Genomic DNA, 24,033 nt, shown 5'->3' with positions numbered 1-24,033 from the left:
CCTATTGGTTAGGATGTTGATTTCGTAGTCCCATCATTTGGTATCCTTCTGAAGGTTATAGGGCTATCTACGAATTGCCTGAAAGAAAGGAAGGGTCTGCCTTTGTGCTCCTAGATCAAAATCATGGTTTTAGACCAATTTTGGATGCTCCTTCTCCAGCCTACTCTTTAACTACACTCCATCAGAATTACTTACTTTTCATGAGGACATGAAACAGGGTAAGCAGGGGAATATGTTGAGTTACGAAATGGGTATGTATTTACTATTAATTTCATTACCTTTTTCCTTGATTCTTATCGTTTTCATATCTTAATGCGCTAATATATTGAGGAATTATGGTAAGAAATGAAGGAATTATTTGCAGTTACGAATTAGCTAACTTTTACCCTTCTTTATGCAGGAAAGCGACAAAAGGAACGATTTTTGTTCCCTGATGTTGGAACAACAAAATTCAACAAAAAAAAGGAAGGAATGCGTCAGTTGTGGACAAGGCTAAGGGCGAATTAGAAGGATCAGCGTGAAATAGGAAAGGTTTCTGAAGTTAGAAATCGGTTGCGAATCCCTCAGGATCGAGAGATCCTGAGGGATCGCATTTACCATTTACCCTTTACCCCTTTCATATTATAAAAGAAAGCGATTGTAGGAAGAAAGGGGAGGAATCTCCGTTGTTTTTCAAGTTGTAAATTTAATTACAGACTTGCGCTGTTGGAAAACACAATTATATTGTAATGCTACTTAAGTTCGATGATTAATATATAATTGAAGTTGATGTTCCCTCGCATTATCTGAAGTAGCTCAGCAATGTTCGTTGGCAGCTAAGGGCCTGATCTTTGGTGGATTTAACTCCTTTCTTGTGTTATATTTTTGATTCTCATAAAGTTTGGTTGGTTTGATAATTTCCCGTTTCTGTGAGTTTATTTTATTCGTTGTTTATCACTTCCTTGTATTGAAGTAGTGTATGTTCCATTTATAATTTACAGCATTGTCATTTGATTCGAGTTATGTTTATTACAGAGTAAATTATCTATATAGTGAATCGCATTGATTTAATCAGCTGTAAGAGTTTGATTATCTATTGGACTCTCAAAATTGATATCATTCCTATTTTGATTGCTTTATAGAGATTAAGTATAGTTTAGATTGAATTAGCTAATAAGAGATGAGTTATTGCTACTGTGATCTCAACTGATGCTATTGTTACTTGAATTACTTGTGTAAGATTTGATTTCAGTAGAGGATTGAGTTCTGAAGCTAGATGTCGTATTTCCTTTAATAATTTTAATTTGAGTTTATTAGATGCATCCATTTACTCGTGTGTCAAAGATCTATACTACAAATTTAGGAAACATTACTCTCTGAATTTATAGTAGCCACATACTGTGTACACTCTTGAAATAAGAGGACTTGCCCGGGTTGATGATTAATGTGGGATAATTAGGAGTTTTAAAAGGCACCTTTTATCAGCCAACACTAGTCAAACCATCTTCTATTAACACTCTACAAATCTAAAATAAACGAATGAGTCTTATCATTAGGTCCTTCAATCCTGTACTCAAATAAGGAAGTTGTTGTCCGTGAAGATCAAAGAAGCGAGCTGGAATTTGTAGAGAAGGTAGTAAAGAGAAGTATTTAGTAGTGTTACCTCTACAATGCATCCACAAGTACCAAAAACATTTCAATAATTATGATAATTATAAATTCTATATTGGATTATTTTTATTTACCCATCCAAGGTGGAAATCCCTTAGATTTTACACTTAGTGACACTTCTTCTATTGATATTCATTTTCTCTAACCAACGTATCCATTGGTTGAGAAAATTTTTATAAGGTTTAAATCCATAATTACAATCATAGTTTTTTTTTCATGTGTTATTCTTTTGTACAGTTATTTGAATTCTCTTAACTAGTTATTATAGGAGATCTCTCTCTCCAAAGTTCCAAACATGTGTTGATGATCCAAATGGTTGAGATTATTTTTAATTGTGCCTTGATAGTGAAGCTAAAGGCAGGATTGGTACAACTTCCTTTCCAAATAGAAAATCTGCACATGATTGTGGAAGGGTTGGTGTTGGTTTGAGGGGGCTTGACATAGGTTCAGAGTGTGTTGCACACCAAAAAAACCCTTAACTACTAGCCCTTTTGACAATGACCCACAACCAAGTCACAGTCTCACCCGAAGCAGTTATGGGAGGTTGCAGAACCAAGGTTCTGCAACCAAAGTGATATCCACAAAGTGGCACCATGTATTTACTTCTATTGTATATCAATCTTATAAATTCGCATGCATAAGAAATTCATGCAGATGAATAGTTTACATAAATGCATAAACTCTAACACATAATAGTATATCTTACAGATCTTCATATAATCTAGTGAAAAGAATAAATAATCATATACATAACAATAGACAATTAGCATAAATAGAGATACAATATTTTGCCAAAATTTCTTCTTTATTAAACAGATCTTCAATTACATTCACTTCTATGACATGTGCACCTAGTTGCAGGTGGTCTACATACTCAGTTGCAAACTCTTCAAGGTCTTCATGCACTCAGCTATGGAGCCTTCTCCAAAACTACAAACTACAAACATGAAAACATAGATTCACTTATGATATTTCATTACTTTCTTCTCTCCATTTCCTTTTTCTAAGGTATTACATATCCTTTTATACAATTCATCTATACAAAAACCATGATCCACATATCGTGGATCCATTAAATAAAGACTAATACTTGATATTTGTTACAAAATAACAGCTTTATCCCCTCCCAAAATCGCTAAAATTTTGCGCGATGAATATATCTTCGCCAGCTCCACGTGCTACTCTACTTCTTTTGTGGGGTCTTTAACCCAAAATTTGGACCAAGTTGGTCCATGCCCAACATGCCCCCATCACTCACTTGTGACTCATCCCGAGTCACTCAAATTCAACGCCCTTGATCTTTGTTGCAATCCCATTGTATACTGTGTTGTAATGTGTGAGTGTTTCTCCCATCAACTTTTCTTCCTTTTGCGCCTCCATCAGCAAAGCTTCTATAGTAGGTCCAGTGGTCTTCTGTAATAGCTTTGCTTCCCTTTTCTTCAATTTCTTCAGCCATTCATCCAATGCCTGTGAAATTTCTAGGGATTCCTATTGCCACGATTGATTCTTCTCCTACAAGATCTATGCTTTCCTTCACAGATCATCTATTTGCATATGGAGGTTATTTCCTTTAGAAATGTTGGCAAGCCTCTACAATAATGGTAAGGTCTTCATAGCTGCCAAGATTTCATTGTGTCACTTCTGCTTGTCCTACATTTATTCCTCAAACTTCAAGACATTTGGATCCTCCTACAGTTAGGTCCAAATATGTGTCATGTCATTGAGAAACTTCCCACAATATGCCATCGTATCAGCTATCCCTTTCAATGTTGCGCTGAGGTCCCTTTGTCTCTGCTCCTGAACCCCTAGTGGAATACTTTGCTAAAACCTTATTTGTAGCTCTGATATCTTCGCTTCGTAATAAAATTTCATCTTGGATTTAGCATTCTTTGAGTCCTTGATCGTGAGGGCAAGCTTCACGACCCTTTCTGTGGGTGCTTCATCCTTATGAACCTTCACATCTGGCACTATGTTGTAAGTCTTAGAAATGGCCTTCTCCAATTGTTATCATTGCTTCCTTGCTTCCTCCCTTTCTATGGCCACTTGTTTTAGCTCTTTTTGCATCGTTTATTTTTCTAACTCCACTTTTTATTTCAACAACAACATATGTTGCTCTTGTTCCTACATCTCTGCAGTGATTCCTTGACTAAATTCATGCAGCACCTGGAGGGGTAGAACAACGACATTAATCTAGACACTGCACCATGCCTTGGCTCGCTCTTTATCTGTTACTGCTTCAAACATCAGTGCCCCATCCAGCACATGTAACATCCTCGTTCCAAATCTCATTTCCAGTCTCTTTTCTTGTGACGATGGATGGGTTTCCTTCTCTGGTTGCTTCATTGCTTGTGGCAATTCCTTCAGTGCCACGATGCCCTGTTGTACCTCAACCAAGATCACTTTGCAGCAATCATCAATCTTGTCCCAGGTCTTTGTGTTAATCCTTTGGATTTTCTCTCCTATCTCATCGATGTCGCCATCGGTGAGGGCAAGCGACACTACACCCTTACTCTTATCTACTATATGCTTCTTTCTTGGCCACATTTTTGTTACAAAGGGTGAATCTTCGAATACCTCCGTGGTGCTGTGGTGTCAGTGTTCTTGCCCTCCCCTTGTTTATTTTGTTTCCTCATCGACATTCACCTTACTTGTACCCACACCCTGTGAGGTACCTTTTTCTGCTCCCTCTCCTCCAACTACTCCATCAGGTAGAGTCATCCATTCCTCCGGCCAATATTGCACTACCACGAGGAGATCATATTCCATTACCAAGCATGGTTGGATGCCATGTCTCTGTTGGTTCCTTCATTTCTTTCATGTATGCCCTATGAAATTATGCCTTAAACTCCGCTATATGACAATATTGTTTGTACAGGCTCAGTCACAGTCTGGGATATGATTCACCAGCATATGCAAATTCATCACCATGACTACAAATAAAATCTTGTTCTCTATTGCACACATAGCCTCCTTTGTAGACCATAATGAAGAATACCTCACTGCTTCACATACATCCACCTCAACAATCGGAAATTGAGAATCTTCTAGCTCCTTCCATGCAATACGTGCAATAAGAATTAACAACCAAGCATAGTGGAAGGCCTTTCTTCTTCCTATGCTTCCCTACAATCTATTAAAAACTCCTTACATAGATAGGAAGCCTAGTTGAACTGGACCCCTGCACTGCACTTTTCTACTAATGACAGGAACTTCATTGGCTTTGCACTTCCTCATGATTTTCCCTACTAAGATATGCGCGGCGAAGCACACACTCTGATCCTCGATGGAGTTTATCTTCTATCTGTGGGATTTCTTTACTAAGCCGAACTTTTATTTCATCATCTAGGCCATCTCCTTATCTTTGTTTTTTACCCATGAATTCATATGTAGGGTCCTTTCCTTGATATGGCAACATTGTTATTTTTCTAATGAGAATCTCATCAATCAAGATCCTCGTCCCTAACCAAATGAAATCATCAAGCACTAGTACGAGGATCTATCACACACATATTGTACTAAATGGGCTTCAATCGAAGTGTGGCACATTCAGCATGTTAAAAATTCCTGCTCTCTACACTCCCATAACCCATTGTTGTGGCTCGAATCTTGTAACTCTGCTCTCCGGGTAGTGGATTTTCTTTAGGTACCTACTGGGCTCAAAATGCAGGAACGTGCTTCTGTCATTGACATCACAATCTTCCAATTTGAGTTTGGGAATATTCCCCAACACTTCTCCTTTAAAAGGCACCTCTTTTGGAAATAGCGGCATATAAGTAGCAAATTTCCCTTCTTTTGTCTCCTTAACCAGCTATGCGCCTAGTTTTATCAGTGGCATGTACGTTGGGAGCACAGAGGGAGTCTCCACATCCTATGTCTCCTTCCTATGAAACTTAGCTTCTTCTTCACTATTGTGGACCTACTGAGGTCCCTTTTGCTGCATCGGTCTCTTTCCTTTTTTCCCTTGTCCTCCGCGTTCTTCGACTACACTTCCTTCTGGATCTTCTTCCATGGTGACATTCTCAATTCTGCTACAAAGACCTTCGATGGTCTCTTCTCCTTTGTCTTATGTGGCTGTGACTGCGGCTGTGCCTGCAGCACCTTCCTTGGAGACTTTAAGCACGTCGGGAAATAGGTACATTTTCTCCTGTGGTCCTTCCTTCTTGTCACTCCATGATACCAGCTAGCCCTTTCTTCTTGAATATTCCAACCAACTCTTCCTAGCTCCTCTCAGACATGAAATAGATCTTCTTCACTTAGGCACAATTTCTGATCTCTCTTAGGAAACAAAGTATTAAATGTGGCGTGGGATGTGGATTTTATAAAAATTTTGAATTCCCAGACTCATGATTAGTTCTAGATTTGGTTCATTAATGTAGGTATGGGCTAGATACATCCAGTTGTGCTTCATAAATTCCTTTCTCCCGCGCCCTTCAACTATAATTTACTTTTAGCAGTTCCCTTTTTCCTTCCAACGGTCATATTTCTTGCTAAATTCGTTTGAATTACCTTTCAGCACAAACACCTTTCTTCATGGTAGGTCCTATGAAATTCGTCATACTCCTAAGTATTATGCAACAATCTTCCCTCGGTGAAGTCCCTTCTTGCAGAGTAGTTTATAGTCTTGTGCTCAATTTCAACTGCAGGTGGCACTAAGACTTTCTTCCCTTAATTCCTCAATGCGATGGTCCAGGGACATAATCGTCCCTATATATTTTCAATCTACTACCATTCACAAGTCCTGGAATCATCTGAACATTTAATATTGCAAGCTAAAAATCACCACCATCTGTAATTTTCATGATGATGTATGGCCCCAACCAATGCATTTTAAATTTTCCCATGAACTTCACAAACTTACTATCATTTAATAATACAATATCCCCTTTGCAAAATATCTTCTTCTTGATGTGCTTGTCATGTCAAGCTTCCTCCTCTGCCTTCTGCACCTATTGATGGAATTCTACTATGAATTTGTCTTCTTCTAAAGCTAGTATCTATGACATTCTCTCGTTCATCATGTTGGGGTCTTCCGTATCTATGACAGTTACAATTCTCAGACTTGGCATAATGTATTCCACTGGCATAACTGCTTCTTTTCCATATACCAACCTAAAAGGTGTCTTCCCAGTCAACTTCTTGCATGTTCTTCTATATGCCCACAACACCACTGGAATCCTCAAGTCCCAATCATCTTTGTTTATGTTTCACAACTTGGTCAATGCATTTTCCAAAATTGCATTGAAATCTTCCACTGTCCCATTTTCCTGAGGATGATAGGGAGTGCTCTCATGATGGTAAAATTGGAATTCCTTGGTTAGTGCTTCAATTGTCTTGTTCAATTTTTTTTTCCCTTGGTCACTCATCAAAATCTTCAGACAGCTAAATCTAGACAATATATACTCAAAAATGAACTTCGTAGTAGTTTCTGCGCTACAATCCTTTAGTAGTTTTGCCTCAGCCCATCTTGTCAAATAACTTTTCACGGTGATGATATGTCTTGCACTAGTCTTTTTCCCTTGTGGACTGATCAGGCCAACAAAGGCAATTGCCCATTTATCAAAAGCCTGCAAGGTCATCTAGGGTACTAGTGGAATTTCATCTCTTTTGGATGGATTTCCTATCCTTTGACATACATCGCATGCTTGACAAAATTATTTTTCTCCCTTTGCACTGTAGCCCACCATAACCCAATTCTAAAAATGTTTTGTGTAGTGGCTTTTCCTGCATAATGCCTGCCTGCGACTCCTCCATGAGCTTCCGTCAGAATGTTATGTCTTTCATGTTCACGAACATATCTACATAGTACTTCATGTTGGCTTGTTGGGGCCTGACCCAGGTTCAGAGTTAATTAGCCAAACAAATACCTACACTACTGGCCCATTCAGCAATAGTCCACAGTGCGCAGACTGAAGTCTCACCCGAAGTAGTATGGGGGGATGTTGGAACCAAGTATTTGGACCCTCGAGATGTCTGAGGGGTCAATTTAGTCCAACTGTGAATACCTTTGTGCAAGTCACTTAACGCACTATCCTGACCTATGATACCTTCACGATCTGTTATGATCGCATTTGCGCAATCCTCATTAGGGGCTGCGGTGCTTTCATGCTGCTTATGGTAGCAATCTAAGCTATTTCCCCAAGTTACACCAAGGATCTTTCTTATCTTCTTGCAATTGTTAGTTATCTTTACGTAAATAGATACTTATATCACATTTACTTAATCAACACAATCATATAAGTTCGCGTACCATATAAATAGTGAAAATGCAATTCATACCCAATATACTCAAAGCATAAAAATAGGAAATAGATACACAGAATTATGTGGAACTTCTCTTTATTTATGCTTAAATGGTTACAAACTCGACTCACCCTGCGCACTCAGCTGCAAGGGTCTGTGCACTCAACTGTGGACTACTAGGCCTTTGTGCACTCTGTTGCAGAGCCTTCTCCTCCTCTACGACCCAAATACTTGACTCCACACTTAAGATAAGACTTAATTCTCCATCCTTAGATCCCTTCTCCTCTTCTTTTAAAACTTAGATCCTTTCTCTATTTATACAATCCCATGGTCCGCAGACCATGGCTAGATCCCTAAAGCCGACATTACATTACAAAATTAAGGGGACAACCCTATGACTCATGTACAAACTTCACACTCTGTGCCCATAAAATGCGGAGTCTTTACATCAAATTTACATCTTTTGACCAAAATCTAGGCTTTAAGCCCCCAAACTTCCCTTGGGGGATCCCGCGCCCAAAAAGCCTGCAACAAAAACATCGTGACTCGCCCTTGAGTCACTCTGTTGGTGCAAAGATCTTCACGTGAAGACCACCCAACTCTGCCTAGATAGCTGTAAGATTGACAACGCACTAAGAAGCTGTCTGTTGTACTTCCTGGACACGTTGTTCAGAGACTGTTGTAGCTGAACTGCTACCCTACACTTGTTCCTCCATTCTCTACATCTATGCAAGCTTGGCTTCAATCGAGGTTGTAATGACGAACACCTCATTGATCCATGGTTGTACGCGCGCCTTAAGGACAACTTCGTTATGCCGTGTAGCGTCTACCTACTCCTTGAGTGCTTTTTCTTGTTGCATCTGCGCGAGCCTCTGTGTAAGGGCCACTGTCTGCGTGGTCCCTTTTATGTAATCATACTATTGTTGTAGCTCACACACCTCTGTTTCCAGGCATTATATGTTTTGGTCCTCTTGCAAAGTGGTGAGGACCTTGAACGATTCTTCAAAAAGTTTGGTGCAGTCCTTCACTGCATTGTTGATCTCTGTTATTCCTACTATAATGGCGTTGGTGCACTGCTCTTTCACTTTTGGCAGAGTTGAAGGCTACGCCTTCAAATGCAGCTCAACTATATGAAGGTTTAGCTCCAACTGAACCTTAGCCATCTCTTCTTTCGTCTCACACACCCCTGCTGCTAATCTCTGGATGCGCACCTCTGCTGGGATGGCCAACTCAGGGACCATCTGGAAGGCTTCCTCGACCACCTGCACTAGCTTCTTGTTCTATGTGACAACCTCATCGCATTGCAGGCTCAGTTGTTCCATATTAATCTGTTGCTCACTCATCACCTAGAGTGCGCGATTCTCCTTGACTCACAGTTCTACAGTCACTCCATCCTACAGAACATAGAGCGTCTCTCGTGGGAGCACATCCATGTTTATCCCAACTCCCTTCAACAAACTAACCATAGGCTTGTCGGCCTCATTTTTTGTAACCAGTGCCCCTTTTGGCAACACTGTAATTTTGGTTATGTGGGCGCGCAACATTTCCTTAGTTGTGGCCATGCCTACTTCGAGGCTGGTCGACAGAGTACCAGCCTAAGGAGTGCATACCTGCAACTCCTGTATCTGTGCTTGGAGGGCCCCCAACACCATCTAATTTTCCTCCATGAACTACTGGAGGGCCTCTGCGGTGACGTCACACACCATCTCCCCTATATCATGTAGATCCCCCTCAATGAGGGTGATTGGGTCGAAAGAAGTCTTGGAAGCTTTTGAATTCTTCTGTAGTCCCACCTACTCTCTTGGGCACTATCACTTCAGCTATGTGGGTGTTGTCTATGGGTCAGTGCCACCTTACTCTGTTTCAGGTTCCTATTTAGGTGAGGGAAACTTCTCACCCTCACGCTCCTTCGCTTCTACCTGTTGTTGTTCTGTTGCTATCTTCATAGCGTCCCATGCCACCTGCGCCTTTGCTGTTGCTGCTTCATTCCTTCTCTTCTCTGTCAACTATGCCATTCGCAGTTTTGCCTCCTCCTTCTTACTCTGTGTAGCAGACTTCTCTACTCCCACCGTGGAGCTAACTGAAGCACGCCACTCCAGCAGCCACGACTCAAGAACGACGAATATGACATCGTCCATGGCCAGGTAGGGTAGATCATTCCATTTCTTCGCAAGGTCATTGTGTGCCCTGATATACACATGATGGAAGTCCGCCTTGAACTCCACGAAGTTCTATAGACTATTATAGATAGTGGGTGATAACTGCAGCTTGGGGTTAATCCCCATTCTGTTGTTCATCTCCATGAACACCCAGAATATTTTTTTGTCTCTGATCCTCTGTGTGCCTTTAGTTTCCCACAACGCAACATACTTCATTGCCTCCAAAAGATCCTTCACAATCATGGGAATTGGTTATGGGTAGAAAAATCCACACATAGTGGAAAGTCTTCCCCTGTTCCTGTGCCTCGTGGAAATTTTCTAGGAACTCCTTGCACAAGTACTCCGACCAGTTAAACTGGACCCCCTCTGCGCACTGTGCAGTAAGTGTAACCACTGGTGTGGGCACCTCATCTGTGCGGCACTTCCGCATAACCTTGCCATCCAATATCTGTGTCGTGACTCTGACCACATTATTGTTGATACTAGAGATCACGTACCCCCTCTTCTTCTTCTCCAGCTTGAATTTTTTCTTCATGGCCTCCATGATGGCCAGATCGTTACTCTTACCCTCCGAAATATCCATTGGGTCCTCCCCCTTGCAAGGGAGTTGGGTAATTCTGTGGATTAGGTGGTCCATGATGGGGATGGGCTCCTCTAGCCACAAAGACCCACCATGCACCATGCAGAGCAGCTACCTGATGAGAAAAATAGTTACTAGGGCACGATGGTAATGCAACACCCAAAGTAGGTTTAACAACCCTGCTTTCTCTACTTTGTGCAACCACTTGTGTGGCTCCAACTCTATGACTCCCGCCGTTGTGTTTTTCTTCAGCCGCATTAGCTGTGCGGTTGCCAAGTGTGGGAATTTCTCGTGGTCTGCGAGATCCCAATATTCAAACCTTAGATCTGGCACCTATCCTAAGTGCTCTCCTTCAGAAATGATATCATCGGGGAGCAGCAGAATCTACAGAGAGCTTTTTCTCTCACCTAGGTCCTTAGGAACCCTTTCTTTCCCCTTCCATAGAGGAACACACATGGGCAGTCTGGTCAAAAGGTCCGCACCCTGGGTTTCCTCCTCCATTTCTTCATCCTCCTCCTCATCAGCTTCCAAATTAATCGCCTTCCCCTTTTCTTCCATGGTCAATTTAGTTCTCATCAGGTTTCTAGGGGACATGCGCACCAGTACCATAGGCTACTTATCTTTCTTGGACCTCAGCGTGCACGGTGATTTAGGGATTTCTACAACTATCCTGGTGGTTTTTGGGGCATCTCCTATCGTCATGGCCTACGTGGCCTCTTCAACGGTCATCTCTCTGATATCCATGGATTCTTCCGAAGCTACCATATTACTGTTCCACAAATCTCTCAATTACTCAGGTAAGTGCTCAAACAATACCTTCAACTTCAAAGATCAAACAAATCTAGGTTCATAAATCTCTGGGCACGGAATAGCTCAATTCTCAAATTGCCAAGTGTTGTTTGCTACGCAGCCCTTTGCAATTTATAACACCTTTTGAATTCAAATTCGATCGTTCCCCCCAAATCCGGTCCATTAATGCTCCCTTGGTGATAGATTTTCCCAAATCTAGCCCATAAAGTCCGCCTTAAATGCTTGTTGCCTACTCCATTTGGTCTGAAACCAAGAATCACATCATGAATAGTGACTGCAATGGTCACTTTCCAGCCAACCTGTGTGGCAGCGTAGCTACCTTTGCGTTGTTGTGGACCCTATGACACCTCACTACTACACACAGTCCTGACATTGTGTAGCTCTCGGGCATAGTAGTTTATAGTCCCGCACCTCCTTTTAGCTTCCTGGAGCACTAAGACTATGGTTCTCGTGGCTAGTCAGGTGGCTGAACCACCTTTATACGACTTCAACCAAATACCATTTACTTTTCCTGGAAATATTTCACCATTTAAATTCATCAACTGTACTGCATTGCCATCTCTGATCTTAATAGCATACGGTCCCATCCAATGCATCAAGTTGATAAACTCTCGACGGTAGTCCCTAAGTTCATCAATGTAATCAAGCTCCTCCTACTTTATCACCATGGTCTTTTTATCAAGGAAGTCCTTTTGTATTCCTTCCTCAAGCTTCTTCACTTCTGCTTCCGCCATGGCACTTTTCTCCCTCAACTGAACTCTTTCATTCATGAGTTCTTGGAGCCTAAGATCACCCTGCTGGATCTCTTCATCGAGTCCCAACCATTCTTCTTTGAGTTCTTCTAACTGCGCGAGCGTTTCTTCCAGGGCTCTGCGGTATATTACCCTTGTGAGTGCCACTATGCGCAGACTAGACATAATAGACTCCATAGGAATTATGGTTTCTACTCCATCGATCAACTGAAAAGGTGTCTCTCCGAGTATGTGCAGGTCCCAATCACTTCGTTGTGTGTTGCATACCATGTTCAGTGCGTTGTACTCCTTATCAATTTCTTCTGCATGGATAACCTTATGTGTGATTATTCCTCCCACATACTATCTATCCAACCTTAAGAGCCAAATGCACATCTTCCCCCCAACACACGCTCATTTACCATACCTCTTAGTGTGGAGTTCATGCGCATCCACGTAGGTTGTTTTCCATATGCTTGCATCCACCTGGCCAGATGCATGCACGGATCATCTTGCCCATTGTATTTTTCTATCAATCATACTCTAGGCTTCCCAAACTGTGTGTGCATCATCCTCCTACACTCGTGCCAGTCGTCGAAGCTCCCTTTGTGTGTACCCCACCACCTCATGAGCGTAGCGCATAGTACCCAGTTCAAGGCCTGGAAACGTTTCTTTTCTGACACCTCCCTTTCAAACTTATCTAGGAAAGTATCTAGCTCACTTAACCCATCATAAGTAGGTAGATCCCTCACTTCTGTTGATATGCAGCATAGTGATCTTGTCATCATAGTATAGTTCAGTGTGGTTACCTCATGTAACCGGTTCTGCCATCGCTCTATCTCCTCATCAGAATCCGATGTACCAGAGCTTTCGTGCTCCCATGAGATCCATCTATCCATGGTGGTATTTACCCAATCTTGCTCTCGCGTGGTTATTTGGTAGATACAGTCCAAATCATTATCACTTTCATAGTCGCCCACCAGCTCTGTATAGCATAATCCATTCGCAGGGTCGAAGGGTATAACTACATGTAGAGACTTCTTCTCAAAATTCATCTTGCGCTTCTTTAGATTAATCACCCCATTCATGTCAGTGGCCCAATCAATTCCTAAGAGCACGGGGTAGGGACTATTGTCATCAACAATCTCTATTACTTCAAAGTCTGCTAGTGCGCTTTCTCCCTCAATATCCACAATAATTGCCTGCAATCTACCCATAGGTATTATCTTCTACTGGTTTGTCATTCACAGATGAATAGAAGACCATTATAGTGTATGTCGCCCCATTCACTCCCATGTCTGCTTGGGCAAAACATTCACATTCGATCCTAAATCTAGAATTACTTGGTCCATCTCATATTCTCCAATTTGTGCAGTTAACCTCATTTCTCTCCCCATCCTTGCCTTATGCTTTCCAATCTTCTGGACTACGCGCGTTTCTCTTGGCCCTATCCTAGCACATCTTTTAATGAGTTCGTGTAATCCTTTATAGCTTTACTGTCGCACAGTAACTTCATGCATGTTTCTAGGAATGTCGTGATCATATATGGGTCCATCTTCGGCTCCGGTTTATCCTTGCTTCCTAAATCGGAGGCATCAGTGAAGCTCTTCTTAGCTTCCATAAAGGTTTCTCGAGCATGCTCCAAATCAAACTCCGCCTCTTTCATCGAAGCTTTGAAAACCCAAGCACTATCTTCGGGTTGTTTTCCTTTGTCACCTCCCATCGTAATGCCACTTCAGAGCACAATGTTCACATTTGGATCTTCCTCACGTGGCTCAGACCTCATCATCTTCAGGTTCTAAGTCAGGGGAGGTGGTAGCACTCCCTTGTCATGTATCTTAGCTATTAATGTAAGAAAATCTTCTGTCTCATGATCAAACAAGGTCATAGCCCTCCGCAATTGTAGCATATCAGCTGTCCATGACCTCTTCCAGTTCCTACTCCACCTCGACCCCGTCCGCACCCTTGAAATCCTGCTCCTGCCACTCCTATGTTCTGGTTTAGGGGTTGTGTTTCGGCCTAAACTCTATAGGTGGGGGTTCTATCCATCATCAACTCATAACTTCTACAAGTGCACTCATCGTGTCCTAGCGAGCTACAGAAATTACAGAACAACTGTTGCAAGTTCTACGTGTACTTTTGTAACAAATGAAAGTTGTTCGTAGCATGCTTTCCACCTATTTGACAAATCGCACACCAGAAATTAGGTGTCGCACTAGGTCCTGCTTGCACCTTTCGTCTTAATGGCATTGGTCCTCCTCCCATGAGGTTATTTGTGAACAATGGATAGTGGTCCTTATCATGACCCTGACCCTTGCATTTTGTGCACCACACCTCTTTGCGTACTTCTGGTCGAGCTTTCCTGTCCTGTTTCAGACTCTGCATCTCAAGGCATAAGTTTTTCAACTGCGTGCGGATCTGTTGAACTCCCAAGTTAGGATCTTGCATTGGGGTCTCATGAAGCCTCATCGCAATCTCTAGGGCCTATGCTCGAGTTGTTAACTTCTACTGCGACAGCACGCTCCTCAGATGTGGAATTAGTGACGCTACAAACCATTCACGGTATTTTCCATCCGTCAGATTCATATTAGCTTCGCTAATCATACACTTCAGACTCTGATCTAGCTCCCAAGGAGTCTCACCTGGTAGAATTGTGATCTATTTGAATCCAATGATCAGTTGCACCTCTGAATTTGGCCTGCTAAATTCCTTATTTAGCGCAATTTTGATATCCACGATTCCCGCATTCGGATTGTCATTAGAATGCTTAATATACCAGGTCAACATGCGATCCTACAGAGCACTGACCAACGTCGCTTTCTTTATATGATAATCTGTAACTCCCAACACTTCCCATATGGCTCTTACCATGAACTAAAACTGGTCTGGATCTTCATTTCCCAATCCCTTGTACACAGGCAACTTTATTATGCTTGCCATATTGAATCGCGGTGGTGGTAGAAGAGGTATGGGTGAAGATGGAGGTGATGGTCATGAAGCTAGTGGCGGTGTGGGTGGGGGTGGTATGCATGGAATCCTTTGCCTTATCAAATGGATCGCACTTCATGGAGAGACCTTCAAGAGCTCTTCCTCATCCCATAACGGAGGTGAAATCAAAGGGCTATTCTTTGGTCCCTTACTTCCTTCATTTCTGTAGGTTTTTCCACTTCGCATAGCTCTGAACATCAAGGTTATTGCATAACTCTCTTTTAACACAATAGCATTTTAATCCAAGTATTCAGAGACTTTACATACTTACCACGCGGTCCTTTGAGGAATTGTCTCTCTGCCTCGCTATAGCTGACTGAAGTGTCTACCACGAATTCAGTAATGAATCCTCCTATAATCCAATCGAGCCAGTGATTAATAGTGCTTGTGATATTATCCTCTGATGCTTCCAATCTTTGCACCAACTCTGGGGTCCACACAATAGGACCATCGAGTTTCCACCTTCCTTGGCTATCTGCTAGCTTCGCAATCCACTCATACAGCTCAGTAGGGAAAGATGTGAAGAAGATTTTGTGGATCTCTGTGTATAGGTAGCAGTCTAACCACTCTTCTTTTGTCAGTCATGGATTCGTGTTCTCCTACACCATGGACTATTGAATTCTCCTATCCAACCAACCTTTAATTTCCTTATTATTTGGATTCCAATGATATGATATCAGACATCTCTATGCAGATTCCAGTCTCGGCAATGGAACCATTTGTTGGCTTGTTGGGGCCTGACCTAGGTTCGAAGTTAATTAGCCAAGAAAATCCCTACACTACTGGCCCTTTCGGCAACAGCTCGCGGTGCGTGGACTGAAGTCTCACTTGAAGCAGTATGGGGGGATGTTGGAACAAAGTTTTTGCACCCTCAAGATCTCTGAGGGGTCGATTTAGTCCAACTGTGAATACCTTCGCGCAGGTCACTTCATGCACTATCCTGACTTGTGATACCTTCGCGATCTATTATAACCGCCTTCGCACAACCCTCATCAAGGGTTGAGGTGTTTGTGCTGCTTATGGCAGCAATAAGCTATTTCCCCAAGTTACACCATGGATCTTGCTTATCTTCTTGAAATTTTTAGTTATCTTTGAGTAAATAGATACTTATCTCACATTTACTTAATCAACACAATCATATAAGTTCACGCACCATATAAATAGTGAAAATGCAATTCATACCCAATATACTCAAAGCATAAAAATAAGAAATAGATACACATAATTAATTTGAAACTTCTCTTTATTAATTCTTCAATGGTTATAGACTTGACTCACCCTATGCACTCAGCTACAGGGGTCTGCACACTCAGCTATAGACTACTAGGCCTCTGCGCACTCAGCTGCAGAGCCTTTTCCTTCTCTACGACCCAAAGACTCTACTCTACACTTAAGATAAGACTCAATCCTCCATCCTTAGATCCCTCCTCCTCTTCTTTCACAACTTAGAGCCTCACTCTATTTATACAATCCCATGGTCCGCGGACCATGGGAAGATCCCTAAAGCCGACATTACATTACAAAATTAAGGGTGGACAACCTTATGAATCATGTAAAAACTTCATGGTCTGCGCCCATAAAATGCAGATTCTTTACATTGGATATACATGTTTTGACCAAAATCTGTGCTTTAAGCCCCAAAACTTCCCCTGGGGGGATCCCCCGCCGAACACTTCACCATGTCCCATTTTATAAAAGTGGCCCGCAATCAGTGAGAAATTAGCTGCTCAAACCACCAATTCCTTCTTTTGCTTTGTAGTGTACTCTGTAGATGCCATTCCTGTGGACAAAAAACAAAAAATATCCATGAAGTGATCATCTATGACTATAATTGCAAACAATTAAGCATCGGTCAGGTTATCTTCAAGACTTGTAAGTTCTTCTCCTGTTTCTATCCTAGATAGATGATCCAGCCCAACATTCAATCTTCATGGCTTCACTATAACTTCGAAGTCATATTCTTGCAATAATAACAACCATTGATAGGTCTTTCCTCCTAATACAGGTATATTTACCAAATATTTCAGCATGGAGTGATATGTGAACATCTTAAAGTGTCCTCCCAACAAGTAATGTTTGAACTTCTATAGTGCATATACCATAGCTAATCCCTCCCTTTCATCATATTATAATTCTTTTCTGCCTTAGACAACTTCCTGCTTGCAAATGCAATGGGATGATCAATATCCCCTATTCCCGACTGCATTAGTACTACTCTTAAAGCTTTGCAAGATGCATCAACATGCACATGAAATTATCTCTTTAAGTTTGGAAAAACTAGAATTGTCATAGTTGCCATTTTTTCTTTCAGTACATCCAATCTCTTCTGGTATTCTTCATCCCACTGGACGGTCACATCCTTTTTTTATCAACTTTTCCATTGGTGCAGTTATCTGCACATATCCTTTTATAAACTTCTTGTATTAACTAGTGTGTCCTAGTGTAGTACGTAGTTGTCTTATTGGTTTTGGTGTTGGCAGGTTCACAATGACTGTGATCTTCATTGGATCTAACATCAATCCTTGTTTACAAACAACATGTCCCAACAATATTCCAAATGGTGCACAAAAGATGCACTTCTTTAGGTTCAACTATATTTGATATTGCTTAAATGTATCCAGCATCAACCTCAAGCTCGCAACATGCTTCTTTAATAGCCCAAATATTGTCCAATCATCGAAATAAACTTCCAGAAATTTGTGTATGTATTCTTTGAAAACTGCAATTACAACTATGGAAAAAATGGAAAGTACATTCTTCAACCCAAAAGGTATCACTGTGTACTGATAGGACCCCTAATATGTGGTAAACGTTGTCTTATGCCTATCTTTTGGTGCAATTTTGATCTGGTGATACCCTGAGAAGCCATGTGTAAAAGAGTGAGCCTCTTGTCCTCCTACATTATCCAACACTTCGTCTGTAAATGGGGTAGGAAAAGGGTCATGCAGACATGCATCATTTAACTTGATATATTCTAACTTACCCTTTCACCTTCTTCTCCTGAATTACCATGGGACTTACCTATTCAGACTCTTCGACAGGTTCAATTATCCCTGTGGATATAATTTTGTCCAATTCTTATTTTACCTTTTCCTTATAATTTGGATTTAGCCTATAAGGCCTCTGGTTAACATGCTTCACATCAGGCTTTAAAGGAATCCTCATAACTCCCAAATCCCCTAGGATGCCTTTCATATCTGAAAATTTAGAGGGAAACAAATCCTTGTATTCATGCAACAAATCTATTATCTTGTTGACAATGTCGTCATCCCAGTAATCTCGTATGGTCGCATACTTTAGTTCAACTTCTATCCCTATATTTACTTTCTTTATTTTTAGTGGTTATTTTATATCTAGCATCTCTATCATAGGTCCATTCACTTCGTGATTTCCTTATGACTCTTTGATATCAATGTTGCGAGGATCTTCATCCTCTTCTGCAGTGAGGTTATAACATTCCACCACATTTCGGATCTATGCAGCCCAATCAGATTGACAGATAACTGGAACTTCATATTCAAAAATATTATTCTTAACTATATTCAGTGTTGCATCTATATGTGGATAGTCATATTCAAATTTGAATGTCATCACAAATCCATCCACCATTTCTGCCAAGCTAGCAGGGCCATGTTGAATTTTAGTTTCCAAATAGCAATTATGCAATATCGTTTCCAGGGTATGGATGAAACCATGCACCCATTCTTCTTGTGGAATTTCTCTCCAAGCTTCCATACAGAGTTTTATATGGTCTCTAGGATCATTCTAGCCATCATACTTGTCTACAAGCTTTGTTTCTACTTTTCCAAATCTTACCCACATCAAACTTCTACATTTCTTCCAATCTCCTATATTCTTCTTATGCATACCCCACCATATAGAAGGTGTAGCCCTCAATGCTTGATCCAATGCTAACAGTCTCTAACATTATGGTACATGTCTTTCATAATCTTTAAAGAAAGTAGTTACATCACCCATACCATCATATAAAGGTAAATCGTGTACCTTATCTATCATGCAGCGCACTACTTTGGTGATCCTTGCACATCGCCTTGTAGACACTTCATGCAATCTATTCTGCCAGTTCTCCAATTCTTCTTTTGAATCTGAAGTACATGAACCATCTTTCTCCCAATTCAACTTTCCATATGAAGTGGGATTGATCCATTCTTCTTCCTTCATTATGATCTGATAAATATTATCAATGTCATTTGTGTTATATTCCTCTTTGACAGGCTCTGTATACCTCGTCCCTTTCGATGGATCCAATGGAAAATAGCCCTCATATTATTGCTTTCGAATATCATTTGACTTTTCTTCATATTAAATATAGCCATGTTTTCAAATGACCAATCAAATATAAGCAACATGGGGTATGGATTACTATCATCTACTATCTTAATCACTTCAAAGTTAGTGGTATTATGCACTCCGTCGATGTCCACTATGACATTAGACAATCTTCCTAGGGGTGAGATTTTCTATTGATTTTCCACATTCAGCTGAATAATAGACCATTGCAGCTTCATCTTACCAAATTATTCCCAAGTCTACTTTGGCAAGACATTGGCGTCAGATCCCAGATCTAAGATAACATGATCCATGTCATACTCTCCAATCTGCATTATAAGCCTCATTTTTTTCCATGTTATCTTCTTGTGTCTATGTAGATCATTCAGTACGTACATCTCCCTCTATGGTATCTCCCTAGAAGTAGAAGAGTCTATCAGTTCCTATAATCCCTCCACAACCTTCTGCTTCCTCAAAAGCTTCATGTCGGTCTGTAGAAAAGACACATTTGGATCCACGTCATGTGTCGTAACCGGTATTATTTCGCAGTTATCCTTCTGAGTCAGCTGGGCGGTAGAGATCAAGGCCTCATCATCCATAAAGATTCACCTCACCTCCATGAATTCTTTCTTTTCCATCAAGATATCAAATATAGGAGCCTTTTCAGTGGTTTTCCTTATCCATGTGACTTCAACTTCCTTTTTTCCCTCAACCTTATCAATCCCATTCGTGGCTCCGCTTCTTGTTATAATGTCAATGCACGGTTGAAATTCTCTTGGATCAGCGGTCATCATTTTGACATTTGATACAAGCTGCTAGTTTATTTTCTCTTGCATCTTTGCAATGAGGACAGGACAATTTTCTATGACATCATCAAAAGTCTTATGGTAATGGCAAGTTTTCATCAGGTTTTGACAGTCTCTCGCGAAGTGTCCTACTTGTCCATAGTTATAGCAGATAATCAAGCCTCGCCATCAACCAGCTCCTCCTCCTCCTCCTCCCCCTCCTCCTCCTCCAGCATGCTAGCCTTTCTCTTCACGTGTGTGTCCTTCGACTTGCAGTCTATCATTATCAGCAGTGCGCTCCATCGTTAAGTCATAACTTCAACAATTTTTCTCATCATGGCCTACTGATCTACAGAAGTTACAAAATAGTTGCTTGAGGGCTGTATATATTTCTATAATAGATAGAGGTCTTTAGAGCGATACTGACCTCACGTCCTACAAATTTCGCACCACAAACCTAGATTTACTAGATTAGGCACTCCACTTGCAATATAACCTGTGAATAATGGGCATTGATCCTTATAATGACCTTCCACTTTGCACTTCGTAAACCATACTTATAATCTTTCTAGTGTGACTTCCTTGCCTTTCTTCAGATCCTGTAATTCCAAGGTCAACGTAGCTATCTGATTTTGTATCTACTATACTCCTATATGAATATCTCCAACCGGCGAGGCTTCCAACTTCATTGCAATCTCCAATGCTTCAACTTGTGTCCTAATCTTTTGCTCGGTCAATGGTAACCTAATATCTAGAAGTAGCGCGGCTATGATCCATTCCTTATGTTATTGCGGGGGTATCTCAAAGCTGACTTGACCCATCAAAACCTTGAATCGTTAATCCAGTACCCACACAGATTCAGTCATTGCTTGCTTGATCTCTTTCAGCTCTATGATACACTGGGATTCTAATTTTGGGTTCTTTAACTCTGCTACCAAGGCCTTCTTGATTTCATCAAATGTAGCATTTGACTTACTCGCAGAGTATTTCACAATCCATGTTAGTTCTCTCCCCCTCAGCGACGTGATGAGTTGCACCTTATTTACATCACATTATTAATATGTCTTTCCATCCATACTACATCAGCTACTAACCAAAACTAGTCAGTGTCCTCTATTCCCAGTTCTCTAAAGATAGGTAACTTAATGTCATCGTCCATTCTTCTTCTCTAGGGCCTTGGTGGGGAGGGAAGTGGAGGTGAAGGTGTAGGGGAAGTATGGGGAGGGATATGGGTTGTGCGGGGAGTGGATGGATGGGGAATCCAAAAGATGCCCCAATTCTTTTTATCCCCTGATTTCGACACACATTCAAGATGGGTGGGGCAGTATCACAGGGTTGTAGGGTTACTTCTTTCTTATTCATTCTCAGATCCCAACAAAGAGCTATAGTCAGCCTCAATAAAATTTTTTGGATCTATTCTATATCATTTTCCACTTCGCGTAGCTCTTGGTTCCATCTTAGTTCTTCTTTTTTCAAACATTAATCTCACTGCATCCGTAGAATCCCTTTTTCATGCAATAAAATTTTAATCCAGAGCTTCTGAGAATTTAAAAACTTACCTTGTGGTCCTTTGAGGAAACTTCATTCAGCTCCGCTATAGGACACAATTTGGTCAATCGTGAACTCAATTATAAATCCTTCCAAATTCTATCGATCCAAATTTCAACAACCCTTGAGATACTTGTATCGATTCTCTTGAGATACTTGTTTGAATTCACTTGATTTCCTTGTCCTAGACAAACCATCTTCTATTGCACCTCTGTCTAAGTGAAAAACAAAGGTTGGATCTTATTACAAAATTCTTTGGTCCTTTACTTATAGAAGGATGTCATTTAGGACTATTTCCAATTTTTCTAGATAAGCCCCTTTGCATCTAGACTTGTTTTGAAAAAACTATAATCATAAATGATCTTATAGAGTTGCATAAAATATTCATTGTCTTTTACCTGGAACCTTTGGGGATGACCAAATGTTCTCTATAAGAACCGATCGCTTGAATCTTCAACTCATATAAGTTATAGCCCCAATTATGAATTTTTTTTTGGATGATTTTATTCCTACAATGGAGGGGATTAAAACATTTTTCTATCCAACTAACAAGAAGGTCATAATTGACCTAATCATATCCCAACGCTTTCTAGGATCTTAAATTTTCAATGCATCACTTTGGATACTAGCTTCCAATAATGAAACTCCTTTCTGAGGATTACTGAACCTGATATACCAAAATCATGTGTTCCACTTATAATGACAAAACCAAAACAACCCTTTTATACCACCAATATGTATAGTAGTTTGAATGTTGTTGCTCTTTAATTGTCCCTAATAACAATTGATATTTGCAATGACAACCCTTTTGGGTACCTTGGATATTGAAGGACTTATCTTGCAAATGCCACATTGGCTAGCTTCCTTCTCTATCTTCAAAATGTATGCAATTGGGTCTACAAATCTGGCCTTTGTGTGATGGTACTTTGGTGCTAGTGGAAATGCCTTGAGTGATAACAACACCTCAACATTTCCCATCCTATGAATCTAAATCCTTATCTATTTTGATTTATATTTCAGCATGCAACCCACAAGAAGAAAGAGAATACAAGTTCAAGCAAGTATTACTCAGCTCAAATTTACTCTCACTGCAAAGATTGCAATAGAAAAAATTAATCACATGAGTAATGGTTTCTCCTATGATCATTCATTTCTTCTACCTTGTAATGTGCCTATGTATAAAAACATTCATTTTGGTTCATATTTTTGGGCCACTCTTTGTTTGACTATTTCCTCATCAACCCAAGATAAGGGAAAATAACAAGAATAAAATGGAGGGATTTTTTCGTTTACTTTTTAGGTTAAACATTCTATGAGAGACATTTTTCTCCACCTTCAAACTTCATGTATACTTGATCACTTTCTCAATATTCCCTAACTCCTATTATTTTAATATACCATCCTCCACCCTCCAGTTATTTCCTATTGTTAATCAGTCATTACATGCCTAATTCAACGTCCTCTCCATAAATCAATAAGACAACTTGGTGCTTTGTAACATGGGAAGGCATCAACGGAGTTTGTTCCAAGTGATGTGAGAAGGTTGGTACCCTCTATGGGATTGAACAAGTGTCTAAGGGAGAGATATACTCCTCTATATGAAAGAAAATGCGATGAATTAGTGATGGATTTTGATGAGAAAAATGTCCCATAATAAATATGGTCAAATTTGAGTTGTCCACATGATGTAATATTACCCACAACTAACCAAATTTTTTGTCTTCTGCTAATTGGATAGTTGTTTTGTAACCAAAAGAGACTTTCCTCTTGTTTTTTCTAGGGTTCAAGCTAGGGAATCTTGTTGATGCCTCAGTCTAATCATGGTCTCAACTAACTATCATTTTTGAGCATTCCACTCCACTTCCCAATCACCTACTAGACCTGATTGTTCTGCATTTTTCCATGTGGTATCCCATAGTTCATGTTGATCCCTGTCATAAAGGCATATATAACCTTGCTTGAGGTGTAACTACCAAGAAATTCCAATAGATAAATCCATCATATAAACACATCCAGGACTTATCTTATATAATAAGGGTTGTCATCTAGATAAATTTCAATGTTGATATCTTTCAAAAGATAGTTGATATGTCTCACACTAACATTGAAAAAATATAATTTATCTTTGCAAGGCAGAAAACAAGCGGCGGTGATGTTCCTCTACATGTTTCTAATGATTCCCTCGTGAAAAGTACCTTTTCTAAGTTGATATGATCTTCTAGAATATTGGAAATTTTGATACAAGTGTTAAC

The sequence above is a fragment of the Pinus tabuliformis genome, chromosome 3_2 (genome assembly GCF_031772625.1).
Source record: "Pinus tabuliformis cultivar Carrire ecotype Pingquan chromosome 3_2, CPIR1, whole genome shotgun sequence".
Taxonomy (NCBI): Eukaryota; Viridiplantae; Streptophyta; class Pinopsida; order Pinales; family Pinaceae; genus Pinus; species Pinus tabuliformis.
Note: the sequence above shows the minus strand (reverse complement) of the source record.